The sequence below is a fragment of the Sinocyclocheilus rhinocerous genome, unplaced genomic scaffold (genome assembly GCF_001515625.1).
Source record: "Sinocyclocheilus rhinocerous isolate Xijiao unplaced genomic scaffold, SAMN03320098_v1.1 scaffold334, whole genome shotgun sequence".
NCBI lineage: Eukaryota > Metazoa > Chordata > Actinopteri > Cypriniformes > Cyprinidae > Sinocyclocheilus > Sinocyclocheilus rhinocerous.
The window spans coordinates 1,256,420-1,271,920 of NW_015658500.1; the positions used below are offsets into that span (position 1 = coordinate 1,256,420).

General features: G+C 43.1%; 1 protein-coding gene across 1 annotated transcript in view; it reads right to left on the reverse strand.

Annotated features, from left to right (window-relative positions):
• The window catches only part of LOC107722232 (ankyrin repeat and fibronectin type-III domain-containing protein 1-like), an 85,678-nt gene that overhangs the window by 36,810 nt on the left and 33,367 nt on the right, over positions 1–15,501 (reverse strand). Inside the window, exon 4 of the mRNA XM_016530512.1 lies at positions 11,832–11,869. The gene's annotated coding sequence lies outside the window, so the exon portion shown is untranslated. The remainder of the gene's footprint in view (positions 1–11,831; positions 11,870–15,501) is intronic.

A 15,501-nucleotide genomic window follows, 5' to 3' on the forward strand; every position in this document is an offset into this window, starting at 1 on the left:
TAATTACCCATTATACATTGTGATATAGCCTGCTTTCTCACTACAACCGAACCGCTCCAGAGTTCGTTTTCAATCGAGCCGAGACCACCTCATTCAGGCGATCTCGGACCGACTGTTTTGGCGCGGATCCGAGCGCGATTGCCGTGTTCACATATGCCCAAACAAACCGAGCTAAGGGGGGAAACGCGCCAGGTTCCGAAACAACAGGCCAGGTGTGAAAGCACCCTTAAACAGCTCTGATTGGCCACTACCTGTTGAGCGCGTGAACACAATGGCCAATCAGAGCTGTTCAAGAATCTGCTCAAAATGCTAGCGAGAAATGCTGGTATGGTCACATTTTCAAAATTTCAGTACCATCATCGGTACTTTTGACAACAGTAGTCAAGAGGAAGTTAAAAGTGATACTACAAGGAAACAAAGAGGAAACCAGGCCAACTAGTAATAGTACATAAGCACAGGTGTAGGATGACTGAAAGTACAAAAGGAAGGTGTGAAAACAGGTAGAACCAGTGATGCAAATGGACGGAGATAAAAAAAGACACCCTTCGTTCCTATTGCTTGAAGCATGAAACGGCTTTATGAGTACTCGTGGCACTTCATGCGAAGTTGTAGCTATCACAAAACCACTTCTAAACACATGTCATCTCCAACCTGATCCAGTCGTCTCACATTGCAGCTGCTTCCAGATATTTCTTGATTCATGGAAAGACGAGAAACCTGCAGAAGGGGGGCTATGAGAGGAGTGAGCACGTAGCCAATAAGAAGGCAGTTTACCAAGTCACGACGGCGTGAAAGAGCAAGCGTTCTCTTCTCAGCAGGATTTCTCAAGGCTAAGTGTTCCATTTGCATGGCAGGCAAAACAAAGGCCACGACAACAGCTCTGCGACACACATCTCTTTGGGGGTATGGGCTTGGAGGCTTGGTTTCTATTAGCATTTTGTTCAGAAACTAAAAATATTGTTTACAGGCAGTCAAATCCACGATATCATGTGCCGATTCCTCAGGCGAAGAGCAAACCATATGTAGGATGGCGATTAGTCTTGAAACTGTTGCTACTGCAATAAACAGAAAAAGTGGGAAGTGGATACTAGAGCCAAAATCAAGCTCCAAGAAATTGTAGAGTGAATTATCAACTATCTGCAAGATTTTATAAATGAAAACGCTGATGTTTGTGAAGCTTAATGGGTAGAGTACCACACTAGCAATGTTAAGATCATGAGTTTGATTCCAATGAATGCAATTCTAATCAAATGTACAGCTTGACCAAAAATGAACCCAAAAATGAAACCTCACTCATCATTTCTTTACTTACTCACCCTCATGTCATTCCAAACCTGATATTAGAAGAACATTGGATTTCATGTTCATTCAAGTTGTTTCATGTATACCAGATGTTAATATGGCCTGGGACTATTTCAGATCAACATTCTTATCCATATGTGATAAACATACCCCAGTTAAACAATTTAGGATAAGTGGTAAAGATAATCCTTGGTTCAATGACAGCATTTCTACTTTTATAAAACAGAGGAATGCTGCATGGGCCAAGGCAAAGAAATCAAATAATTCTATAGACTGGATTTCTTACAGAGCATTACGAAATAAGTGCACAAAATTAATCAAAAGTGCAAAGTGTGATTATTATCTGTCTATGATAAATGAAAACCTAAATAATCCTTTAAATTTTTGGAAATTAGTTAAATCTATTTTAGTACCTAAACTGGTATCTAATTTCCCAAATCATTTAAATGTTAATCACGCTGAAGTTAAGGGCAGATAAGTTGTTGCAGATATTTTTAATAATTACTTAATATCAGTTGGCTCAACCTCCGAGTCTATTAACTCGGGTGTCCATACTTCTATGGAAACTGTTGAGCTTGCTCAATACTGCACTTCACATTCATTTAATTTCATGCCTATCACTACTACACAGGTCCATAAAGCTCTAGAGAATTTAGATACTAAAAAAATCACCAGGAATCGATAAAATTAAGCCCTATTTCCTTCGACTGGCAGCTGATCTTGTAGCAGAACCTATAGCCTCTATATAAAGGCTTTATTATAAATTTATATATTTTTAATATAAAAAATGTGGAAATCAGCAATGGTTACTCCATTATTAAAGGGGGGAGATCCTGCAGATCCAAATAACTACCGCCCTATTTCTAGATTGCCGGTCTTAGCAAAAGTCTTTGAATCATTGATAAACGATCAATTAAAACAATTTTGTCAGTTAATAATATTCTTCAGGATTATCAGTCAGGGTTCAGAAAGGGACATAGCACCATTACTGCAGCTACGTTAATCTCAAATGATATTATAACCTCTCTAGATAGTAAAAAGTCCTGTGCTGCTCTATTTATTGATCTGTCTAAAGCTTTTGATTCAGTAGATCACAAATTAATGTTACAGAGTCTTAGGTTTTTAGGTCTTCGTGAAGCTGCTTTAAAATGGTTTGAAAATGATCTTCCAGAACACACTCAATGTGTGTCTGTTGAAAATTACAATTAACCTTTTCTTCATGTAAATACTGGGGTTCCTCAAGGATCTGTTTTAGCCCCTTTGTTATTTTCTATTTATATTAATGATTTAGGTCATGGAATAGACTCAGCTAAAATACATTTGTATGCGGATGATACAATTATTTATACAGCAGCATCTTCGGTAAATCAAGCTTTACAGCAACTACAGAATGCTTTTAAAGTATTGCAGCGCTCGTTGCTGCAGTTAAAACTGGTTTTAAACTAAAAAAAAAAACAAAGTATATGATTTTTAGTCGTGGTCGCACTAAGGTAACAGATCTGACAATTACAACCTTGAACGGTTCACTTATAGAAAGAGTTAGCTCCTATAAATATCTAGGTATCTGGATGGATGAAAGATTAGCTTTTGATATACATATTGATAAGTTGTTGAAAAAGCTTAGGCCAAAACTAGGTTTCTTTTATCGTTTAAAAAACTGCTTTCCTTATAAGGCCCGTAAGAAGTTAGTAGAGAGTACATTTTTATCTATAATTGATTATGGTGATCATTTATATATGCATGCAGCTACTTCTTTACTTAGAAAATTAGATTCTGTTTATCATGCAGCATTACGCTTTGTCACTGGTGCAGAGTCACGGACGCATCATTGAATTTTGTATGAATCTTTAGACTGGTTATTGGTTTACATCAAAGGAGAAAGTTACACATGTATTTATTTATTGCAAAGGCTCTTTTAGGTAAATTACTATCTTATATTTCAAATCTGTTAATGTTCCATATAAATAGTCATTGTACTAGATCTGGTTCTTGTATTCGGTTAATAGTCCCAAGGGTATTGTCAAAATTTGGTAAACGTGCTTTTTCCTTTTCTCAAAATATCTGCTTTTATATTCCACAGAAGTCATACAAGTTTGGAATGACACAAGGGAGATTAATGATGACAGGATATTCATTTTTGGGTGAACTAACTACAGTTTGAAGGAGCCCACTGCAGGCAACACAATTTGATAATAGTTATAGCAAAGATAGTTTAGCAAACTGTAACTGTGTTTAATTGACTGAATTTGTTAAGCTAAACTATTGGAACATGATTAAGGACTCTGTGATTCAATCATTCAGCGTATAAAAGTCAAGTGTCGTATAAAGCTTATATAAACATTAAAGAGATCTTTACGTAACCCTCCTTAACAAACTCGAGTGTTACCTTTATGTGTGGGCAACATGGATTTCTGTGTCCCAAGCTAGGGTGAGTCAGCCGAAACTATAATTCAGAACAATTTGTGTCAGTGAAAGTACAACTCATCCTGAGAACAACCTGGACTATTCTTTTTTTGGCACAAAATTCAGACATCAAATGCAATGTTTCGACTAGTAGCGTCACTTTAAAGTCTCCTGTGTCATGAGCATGGTACATCCATCAGTGAGAAGTGAGCCAGAGACTGCCTCGACTGACCGAGCATAAATCAAGCAGCTGACAACTGGTCCTGATGTTATCATAGTTCATAGGAAGCGAATAGATGATCTTGACGTTCAAACTTTTATTTTTGTCTGTGAAGCCATCTGCTGTTTCAAAGATAGTCGTATTTTTCGGCCAAAATAATGACAGAATTAATTTGTAATTTGTACAGTGCTCTAGTATTAGTACTAAATTCTGTCAGTATTTACTCACTTTCATGTCTTTCAAACCCAGTATGACTTTCTTTTCTCTGTGGAACACAAAAGGAGTTCAAGTTGTTCTTCTCCATACAATGAAAGTGAATGGTGACCACAGCTTTTTTTTCACAGATTTTTAGTGAATAATAACTTAAAGGAATAGTTCACCTAAATATGAAAATTTGCTTAAAATGTACCCTCCTTCAAGCCATCCAAGCTGTAGATGAGTTTGATTCTTCATCAAAACAGATTTAGAGAAATTGAACATTACATCATTTGTTCTGCAGTGAATGGGTGCCGTCAGAATGAGCGATCAAACATCTGATAATAATTAGTTTTTTACAAACACACAGCTCCCTTTCGATACTACACTCGTACTGCATCTGCTAGACGCTATGGGTAAAAAGTCCTTTTTTCTCCTGAACTGAAGCCTTTTTCAATCACGCAGTGAAACTGCATGGCCATTGGTTGTGCAGTATGTTTAAAAAACGAACCAATGGCTTGGCAGCAGTGCTGCACAAACCTATGGCAGCGAAGCCCGCCAAAGCCCGCCAGAATGGGCGGAGTCATCTGGCTATATAAGCGTCCGCTACGCCATAGGATTCCGATTTCTTCTCCTTCAGCGACGACGATGTTCTTTGCATCCCCGCTGACTGAAGAGCCTGCTCGCCGTTGACACGCCTTGCAGCGGAACGACTTTGCCCGGCTGATCCAGCGCCTTCGAAGCCTTCAGCACGAGCAATAGCAGTCCGGTTCCCCTGCCGCCATCCGGCGAGTTATAAGAGCAAATTTTGTAAAGAGCAAATTTCTCTGCGTTGTTTCAAATGCCGCGCCGTTACTGCGGTACGTGCAGGGCCCCCTTGCACACTGATGACGGCCATCGTGAGTGCGTTTCCTGCTTGGGGAAATCCCATGCGGAATCCGCGCTCACCGAGACGAATTACTCCCACTGTGAGAGCCTGAGTCTCGCCTCTCTGCGCTCACGGATAGCTTTCTTTACTGAAAGCGACCCCGCCCCTCGCGCCCTCCCGTTTTCTTCCTCCCAGGAACCTGTGAGGAAAAAACAGCGGGGCAGAGGATCTCAGCGCCTGGATGCGGGCGAACTTTCGTAGGCTCAGGTCCCGCGTGCCTCGCTCTCTCCACACAGAGAGGCTTCCCCCGTCCTCTTCACCCAGCCTGACCAGCATCCCTCTGCCAGCGCGAGTGATCTGGTCTCGTTTGGTGGGAGTGACGAAGAGCTGCTGGATGACAGCCTGTCATTAGCAGCCTCGGACGCGGAGGAGCTGTCAGGCTCGATTGCTGACCCCGCCCCCCTGCCACCATCCGAGCCCAGCGACGCTAAACCCGGGACGTACGCCGAATTACTCTGTGTCCTCTCCAAAGCCGTCGAAGAGCTGGGATTGGAGTGGTCTCCGCCGGAAGAACCCTCCCGCAGCCATCTGGACGAGTGGTTCCTTCCGGGGAGCCGTCAAGCCCCTCGCCAGCGATCCTCTCCTTTCTTTCCGGAGGTCCACGATGAGCTCACCAGATCGTGGCGCGGTCATACTCTGCCCGCCTCCGCTCTGCTCACCTCGGTCGACGGCGCTGAAGGCAGAGGGTATGAGAAGTTGCCTCCGCTCAACGGGGCAGTGGCCGTGCATCTCTGCCTGCCCACTGCGATCGGCTGGAAGGCTAAGGCTGCCCATCCATCCAAGCCATGCAGGGCTACGTCAGCCCTCGCTGGTCGCGCCTACTCATCGGCTGGGCAAGCGGCCTCGGCGCTTCACTTAATGGCCGTGCTTCAGGTCTTCCAGGCCAAGCTCCTCGCCAGCGCAGACGAGTCAGGCCCCGCGACGCTCAGAGAGCTCAGAAGTGCGACAGACCTGGCTTTGTGCACAACAAAGACCACGGCTCAGGCTATTGGACACTCCATGGCCAGTCTGGTTGTCCTGGAGCGCCACCTATGGCTGACCCTGACTGAGATTAAGGACGTTGACAAGGTCCCGTTCCTCGACGCTCCGGTCTCCCCTAACAGTCTATTCAGATCGGCTCTCGAGGGCTTCGCTGAGCGCTTTACTGAAGCACAGAAGTTGTCTCAGGCCATGCGACACTTCCTACCCAAACGCTCCAGCTCTGCAGCTGCTTCGAGTCGCCCCAAGTCCGCGCCGACTCAGCAGCCCGCGAAGCCTGCACCAGTGGCGGCCACCGCCACCCAGCCAGCCAAACCTGAGCCTAGAAGACGTTCCCACTCAGCCAAGCGCTACCCGTTCCCGAAACGTCAGGGCCCCCGGCCTAAGCTAGCACTGGACCCGGCGCCTCCGGCGTCATCCTAAGCAGAGGAGCGGGAAGAGGAGGGGGCCAAGTCTCGCTGCAGCTGGACCACCCCCCAAGCTGCCTCTCGTAAGCTGCCAGTCACCCCATTCAGTTCTGGGTGCAGCCGGCGATGTGTTTGCTGTAAACTCTGGGCCCGTTCAAGCGCCCAAACAGTGATCCGCTGTTATAGCGGGAAAAATAAAACACAAACAATTTCAAAGAGAGAGCAAATTTCCTCTTCCATTTCTCACGAGTACCAGGTTCCCTTGCAGCGACCGGGCACTCGAACCAATTCAACCCCTGTCCTCCCGGGCCGAGGCGTGGCACGCCATCCCCGGGGTATCAGAATGGGTTATGGGGATAATAAAGCGAGGTTACTCACTCCAATTCGCTCGAAGACCCCCGCGCTTCAGCGGAGTGGTCCCCACTTCGGTTCAGAGCACGAACGCACACGTCTTGCGCGCCGAAGTGAGGAATTTGCTGGAAAAAGGAGCCATAGAAGTGGTTTCCCCGGCCCAGAGCGAGTCAGGCTTCTACAGCCGTTACTTCCTCGTCCCTTCGGGCTGTCCCTGGCTCCACGCACTTTTTACGAAGTGCATGGATGCGGCTCTCTCCCCCCTGAGACAGGCAGGAATCCACATTCTCAACTACCTCGACAACTGGCTCGTCCTGGCCCAGTCAAGGGAGGAGTCACTATCTCACATAGCCCTTCTCCTCAGGGTGAACTTTGCCAAGAGCACACTGGTTCCCAGCCAGCGAGTCTCGTTCCTGGGTTCAGTGTTCGACTCGGCTCAGATGGAAGCGAAGGTCACAGCAGAGCGCACCCTGAGTATACGGCAGCTTGCAGCTTCCTTCAAAGCTGGCGCCTCTCACCCCCTCAAAAGGTTTCAGAAAATGCTAGGCCTCATGGCTGCAGCATCTCCAGTACTACGGTTGGGCCTGCTGAGAATGCGCCCCCTCCAACACTGGCTGAAACCGCGGGTTCCATCCTACGCATGGCATCATGGACGCCTAATTATCAGGGTAGATCAGGCCTGTGTACTGGCCCTGGCCTCCTGGATGAACATTCAATGGATGGAACGGGGAGTTCCCCTGGGAATGGTCTACAGAAGGAAGGTGGTTTCGATGGATGCTTCCAACACAAATTGGGGACGTTCGGCCTCTGGTCGATAGCGGAAAGCAGTCTGCACATCAACTGCCTCGAAATGGCGGTATGGCGGGTCTGTCAAACCTTCCTACCAGACCTCAAGGGACACCATGTCTTAGTCCGTTCAGACAGCATGACGGTGGTGTCCTACATAAATCGCCAGGGGGGGCTATCCTCGAAGCGGCTCCTTGTATTAGTAGAGTGCCTCTTGGAATTGGCACAGCTAAACCTACGTTCGCTGAGAGCAGCACACGTTCCGGGCATATTGAACCGAGGAGCAGATATGTTGTCACGAAGTAAGGTCCCCTCAGAGGAGTGGATGCTTCATCCGCAGACAACTCAAGAAATTTGGGAAGTCTTCGGCAGGGCGGAAGTAGACCTCTTCGCCTCAGAAGACAATTCTCACTGCCCAATCTATTTTTCAAAGGACAAGGATGTGTTGGCCCATGACTGGCCCAACCTCCCTCTCTACGCTTTTCCCCCGGTTGCCCTGATTCCACAGGTGATCGGGGAACAGAAACGCAAAGTGCTCCTAGTGGCCCCGCTCTGGAAAAACCAGCATTGGGTGGCAGAGCTGTCACAGCTGCTAATAGCAGCCCCATGGCCTATTCCCCTGAGGTAAGATCTCCTCTCCCAGGCGAACAGGACTATATGGCACCCCAGGCCAGAGCTGTGGGCCTTGCACCTGTGCCCACTCGACGGGAGCCTATTCGCCTAACAGAGTGTGTATTGAACACCATTTCTCAGGCTAGAGCTCCGACGACAAGACGCCTCTACGCCCTTAAATGGTCAGTGTTCTCTGCCTGGTGCTCAAATCGTGGCGAGGATCCGCTCACTTGCGACATATCTGTGATACTGTCCTTTCTGCAGGAGCTGTTGGACAAGGGTCTCTCCCCGTCCACGCTCAAGGTCTATGTGGCGGCTATAGCGGCTTCTCACGCCCCTATAGCAGGTCAAACGGTCGGCAGGAACAACCTTGTTGTTCGTTTTCTGAGAGGAGCCAGAAGGCTAAATCCGCCTCGGCCTCTCACATGTTCCTACGTGGGACCTGCCCACTGTTCTGAGGACCTTGAAGGGCCCTCCCTTTGAGCCGCTGCAGTCCGTCGACCTTCGGTCCCTGCCATTTAAAACCGCTCTGCTACTAGTGCTGGCATTGGTCAAACGAGTGGGTGACTTGCAGGCACTTTCTATAACCCCTATTTGCCTGGAATTCGGGCCTGGCAACTTCAGGGTCGTCCTGAAACCAAGGCATGGCTATGTACCTAAGGTACTCTCGACTCCGTTCAGAGCACAGGTTATCAACCTCTCTGCGCTTCCTCTCTCGGAGGAAGACCAGGAGTTGTATTTACTCTGCCCAGTTAGGGCTCTGAAGGTCTACATTGAGCGTTTCGCCCAATTTAGGCAGTCGGAACAACTCTTTGTTTGCTTCGGTGACCGCGCTAAAGGACACCCGGTCACGAAGCAGAGACTTTCTAAGTGGATAATCGGCGCTATTTTGCTAGCCTACTCTTCCCTGGGCCTGCAATGCCCAGTTGGAGTACGAGCCCACTCAACTAGAGGCATCGCCTCTTCGTGGGCGTGGTCTAGCGGCGTGACCATTGCAGAAATTTGTGCGGCGGCTGGCTGGGCCTCGCCATCCACTTTTGTTAGGTTCTATAACCTGGATATCTCTGCCTTGCAGGCTAGGGTTCTTTCTGCTTAGATGGTGCGCAGTTCGCTCTGAGTGCAGTTTGGATGTAATATGCCCAGACCTGTCAGAGAGCTTGCTTGTGTGCTCTCGGCCCCCTTGGGTGCTGAGGCTGCGCAAGTCTGTTGGAACGATCACTTGGCTGGGTGAGGCCTTCACGAGGCTAGCCTGTTCAGCCTGGAGGAGTTTATTGTTCTTGTTTCTTGGTCCCTGAGGTGCTTAGGACAAGAATTATCTTGGTCGTTCCTCTGCCATGGCATGGCGTGATTGTACTGTTCCCATAGCGTCTAGCAGACGCAGTACGAGTGTAGTATCGAAAGGGAACGTACTCGGTTACAAACGTAACCTCGGTTCCCTGAGATACGGGAACGAGTACTGCGTTGCTAGCCGTGCCATGCAGCTGCACGACTCAGTCGTCGCTTCAGTCAAAGTAACCTGAATCCTATGGCGAAGCGGGTGCTTATATAGCCAGATGACTCCGGCCATTCTGGCGGGCTTCGCTGCCATAGGTTTGTGCAGCACCGCTACCGAGCCATTGGTTCATTTTTTAAACATACTGCACGAACCAATGGTCATGCAGTTTCACTGCGTGATTGAAAAAGGCTTCAGTTCAGGAGAAAAAATGACTTTTTACCCATAGCGTCTAGCAGACGCAGTACTCGTTCCCGTATCTCAGGGAACCGAGGTTACGTTTGTAACAGAGTACGGTTTTTACTGCACAAGACGTTAACTGATGGACTGGAGTTACTTTTAAATTATTGTGATTATTTTGTATTAGCTGTTTGAACTTATTCTAACAGCACCCATTCACTGCAGATGATCGATTGGTGAGCTCATCTACTCATCTATATCTTGGATGACCTGAGGGTTGAGTACATTTTCAGCTAATTTTTATTTTTGGCTGACCTATTCCTTTAAATTTCATTCTGTGGCTTTAGACGTCTAGAAATATATTGCACAGGTAGTATGGGATACTTTATTAAGCTTCTATGGTGCTTTTTGCCCTTTTTGGAGCTTGGCAGGTCGTGGTTCCCATTTACTTGCATTGTATGGAAAAGAGCAACTCAAACATTCTTCTAAACTATTACTTTTATGATCCAAAAAAAAAAAACCATACGGGTTTGGAAAGACACGAGGATGAGGCATGATGACAGATTTTTCATTTAGGGTCAACTATCACTTTCACCCTTAATCACATAATTGCACTGCTACAAAAGCTGATGTGTACATTCGTGTCTTTCAAAATCTCAAAATCTTTTCTCCGTGGAACACTAAAGGAGTTCAAGCTGTTCTTCTCCATACAATGAAAGTGAATGATGCTTTTTTTTCACAGACATGATGACAGATTTTTCATTTAGGGTCAACTATCACTTTCACCCTTAATAACATAATTGCACTGCTACAAAAGCTGATGTGTACATGTGTGATGGAATACAGCAGCATTAGAACATCTTTATAATAGTCTAAATAATTTGAATCATTAAATTTCAAAGCGATGCAGTGTATCAACACCACACTGTTGCAGCACATATCTCTGGAATGAAAGCCAAAGGACTTGATTATGTCTTCCTGAGGCTTAAATGCGGCTTCCATTGAGTTGATCTCCATGGCAACGCTACTAGTGCCATATTTCTTAATGGATACCATGGGCTCCACTCATTCAGACTGCAGGCAGCACGGTTTCTCACCAAGGGGGAAGCATTCAAAACAGTTTTCCTCTGCAGCTATTAGATGTGTGCATGCAAACACACTATTACCCAAACAAACTGACAGGTTAGGGATTTTAAAACCTCATAAGAGGCTCTTCTGGTTGTAGAAAATGTATTGTTGTGTTGGCCTGAGTACAATGCTTGACTGTAAAAATAAAACTGCATCAAAAGGAATGACAAACACCTGTAGAGCTATTACACACTGGGAATTGCCACAGAATTGTTTTTGCTCATGAATAAATTGCAACAGATAAATGAATTAATAAATACATTATCAAACAGTAAATGCTGCAGATAGTTCAGTCAAGTTAAGATGTCAAAAAGCAAATCTTCATGAAGTTTCATCTGAGCAGGTGACCAGATCAGCCAATAATAGCGCATATAACACTCTCGGATAGTGGCTGCTACTGAGTAATGGTGTCTATGCCTTAAACCCCCCATGGATTCATATTGATAAAACCAATAGCTTAGAAACATGCTCTTCTGTGCATTTTGATTGGATGAAAAATTGCAATGTGAATCACGAGGGAAACAATGATAACAAGCACAAAATAAACAGGTATGATAACAAAATCTTCTGATATCTTGGTTCTGAAGTCGGAACGTCTAAACCAGAAATACAGAATTTTACTGCCTTGCATTAATTAATAAATAAATAAAGAGTTCATGCCGAGCACATTAGGCAACTGTAGTTACACATATCATATTGCCGAGTTTCCTCAAGTTTGTCAGTTTTGTGAACAATTTGATAGTGCCATCATTAGTTCAACATCTGTTCATTGTCTTCATCTTTTCCCTTTTCATTTCTGACAGCTGCATGGAGTTTTAGAAGGTGAATTATGTAAAATAAACCACTTACTTTTTATGGGTTTCGTATCTGCCAGTGGCTCCAAGACTCTGCAAAATTAAGTAAACAAAACTTTAAACAGAAGACTTTACACATCATTTATATTAACATTAACTATAAATTAACCTTGATTATAAGATTAATTCTAAATTGATCAGTATGCTATTCGAAAACTTACTCAAAGGTTCAAAACTTTTTTTGTTTAAAAACTTGTTATATAAATAGTTTTGTTTAAAAACTGTCACTTTTATGCTTTTGCTTAGAAAGTAAATCAGATGTTACGTAATTATGAACTTTTCCAAACTAATACTAGATTGTATAAGTATTGAATTACACATAAGTCAAATAAAGGCAACATGACAAAAATGCATGAAACTAAAGTGCCTGAATTACTAGTCTAGAATTCCACAGCAGACACACCAATGCGTAAAACAGATGTGTAAATGTGGCCCCTCGTTGCTTACGTAAGGTGAGTTAATGATATTAACACTCTCTACTACTACAATGCCAAACAGAAATATTCAATTTTCTAATTACACCGTAATCAGCGCAGACACCAAAGCACTTCTGTTACCAGAAACTCTGTCCTCACGCTTGGGAATGGCACTCTCACTGTTGTCATAGCAACTTTCGAGAATATGTTTTGAAAATTACCTTTCCTGTAGATGTGCATATCCTTTCATCTGACATCTAACGCCATGTACAAGTGCTGAAAACTGTCCACATCGATCAGCTACCAATGCATGAAACTCACCCGAAGTAAAATGTATCATAAGTATTATTACGGGTGAAGTACACAAAAATAGATTTGTACATACTTGACCTGTTACAGCATTCAGTACTTTGTTCTTTATGTGGTCTTTGTTATTTTATGCAATTATAAACACAGCAGGAAGGGAGGCAGTGTCTCTGTCTCTTGACTCCCATGACGTTTACAAGAAAACATAAATTTCATAATGTCTTGTAAACCTGATCCTCATGTGGTCAGGTTTACAGCTGAAATGTACATATACTGAGCACATACTGTATATATATATATATATATATATATATATATATATACACACATATTCATATACATGTAAATAAATGGACTAATTATCACCACACCATTTGGTCACGACTGAATCTTAAAATAGCTGAATCATGAAATGATCTGTGAGTGAGCCGGTTTTAGGTTTGTTTAAAATAGAGGTGCTTTTTCATGTATGCTACCATCGTGACACCTGTGATTTTGATGATTAAAGGTCTGAAAAAAGGTGAAGAGAAGGACTACAATAGTACTAATAATAGTAGATGAAAAACAGAATAAAAGCCACACAAAATGCTTTTACTGCATTACTACTATTGATTGTACTGTATTATTTTTGGAGCAACATAAAAATGCTAAACCTTAAAAAGTTTTAATCTGACTAATATTTTTATTTCAGTAGTTTTTAATAAATAGCATGCAAATATACTCCTAAAAATAAAGGTTTTAAAAGGGAGTTTTTGCAATGATGCCATAGAAGAACAATTTTTGGTTCCCCAAGGAACCTTTCAGTTCTTAAAAAAAAAAAAAAAAAACATTTTTTTCTTGGAGAACACCGTAAAGAACCTACAAAGAACCTTTTGTGTAATGGAAAGTTTCCATGAATGTTTAAGGTTCTTCATGGAAATATTAATGCCAATAAAGAACCTTTTTAAGAGTATATAATCATTCAAACTATTGGCTGTTTGTTGAAAGTTTAAGGTAAATGGTGTTCAATACCCGGAAATGGTGTCAAAGTAAAACTGAAAATAAATGCTCTCAAACACAGAGAGGAGAAGTTGCTTCCTCATTTCAAAAGTCCAGTCACACACACCACTTATACATTGGTACCCTCTGTTTTAACTGCATAATTTGTTCAAGGAAACCAACACTTAAAAAGTTAATTCAAAGTTAATTCTCATGAAAGGGGTCCTTAATTAGCTTTAATATGAAACGGAAGCAGGAACGCAAGGCAATCAGCCTTTTTAAATAACCAAACAAAAGAAATGAGAAATTAAGAAATAATTATCTGTAGACCTGTAAAGGCTTTGCAAAGCAATATCTGATGTGCTTGTGCCACTGGATGTTGAAAATACTCCTTAAATCAATATCTGCACAAAAATAACATCACTATATATCAGGGGTGTCAAACTCATTTAAGGTTGAGGGCCGGATCGGAGAAAATGCCCCCTTGTGCGGGCCGAATTACCTTTTGTTAAACCCTAGTTTGCTCACAATTACATTAATATTAACCATACAAACTACAATATAATAAAAAAAAATTTATTTGTTATTTTATAATATTGTTTAAATCATCCTGCGGGCCGGATTGGACACCTCTGTGGGCCGTGTTCGGCCCGCGGGCCGTATGTTTGACACCCCTGCTATATATCATACTGATATAAAATGAAAAGAAAATACTACACTGTCCACTCCAGACAGTTCTTCTGGTTGAAATTGACAAAAGGCTCAATAGACATGAACCTCTTTCTCCTGAACAAAGTAAAGAAAAACATATTTTTGCATACTGAAAGAACGTCTCGGTTACGTATGGTAACCCTCGTTCCCTGAAGGAGGGAACGGAGACGTCACGTCGGATGACCGACGAAATTGGGATCTCGCTTAGAGAGACCAATCTACTTCGAGTGTAAACTAAACGAGCCAATGCACATTGGAGTAGAGTAGTCAGGAGCAGAACGATGTGATCGCTCGGCTCCGAAGCGAAAAGCTGAATATGCGCTGCATCTGCTGCCTACTTATACTCACGCTGTGATCAGCGGCAGCTGGATGCAATAATCGCATGCCAATGTGCATTGGCTCGTTTAGTTTACACTCTAAGTAGATTGGTCTCTCTAAGCGAGATCCCAATTTCGTTGGTCATCCGACGTGACGTCGAGAGTGACCGACTGAAAGGGAACACGTCTTACAGTATATGATGTGACTCACTGAGATGTTCACAACAAGCTGAATCAATTTCCATTGATGATGACACATTTGCCACAGTGTGTGGTACACAATGTTCTATTCCAAACCCAGCAGTATCTGTGACTGAAGTCATGCTTCCTAACAAAGCTCATAGCGTGAAGAGTCGTGAATATATCCAAGAGGGACTGAGTCCCCATAAATGCTGCTTATCTGCTCGCATAGCGTTTTGATGAGATCAGCTGGAGATGAATGACAATGATCATTAAGAGTGCAATTGTGTGAAACAAACTGACAACCAATTCCCCAACATTCCCATAAACTACTCTTTCTGGCAGGTTAGATGTTTCACACATAATGTAAATGCTGAATATCTGATATAAGGTGTATACACAAAATCATACAAAACTTGGCTAAAAAGAATGAGACTAACCACTTGGGAGAAATTCTCAATATTGCACCTGTAAGTCCCACCTTTTTTACAGTGCTGTTGTTACTTGCAGTTTCGTTACTTGAAATAGAATAAATTGTAGCTGAAATAAAATATTTAAAAAAACGTTCTAATGTTAATTTATTTTAATTTGATGTAGTAAAATAAAACTTAAATAAAAATTATTAAAAATTATATAGACATATTTAAAAAAATACAAAAACAAATTAAAATGACAAAAACACCCAACGTTACCAAAAATTAAACTAAAATTAAAAGGATATATATATATATATATATATATATATATATATACACTA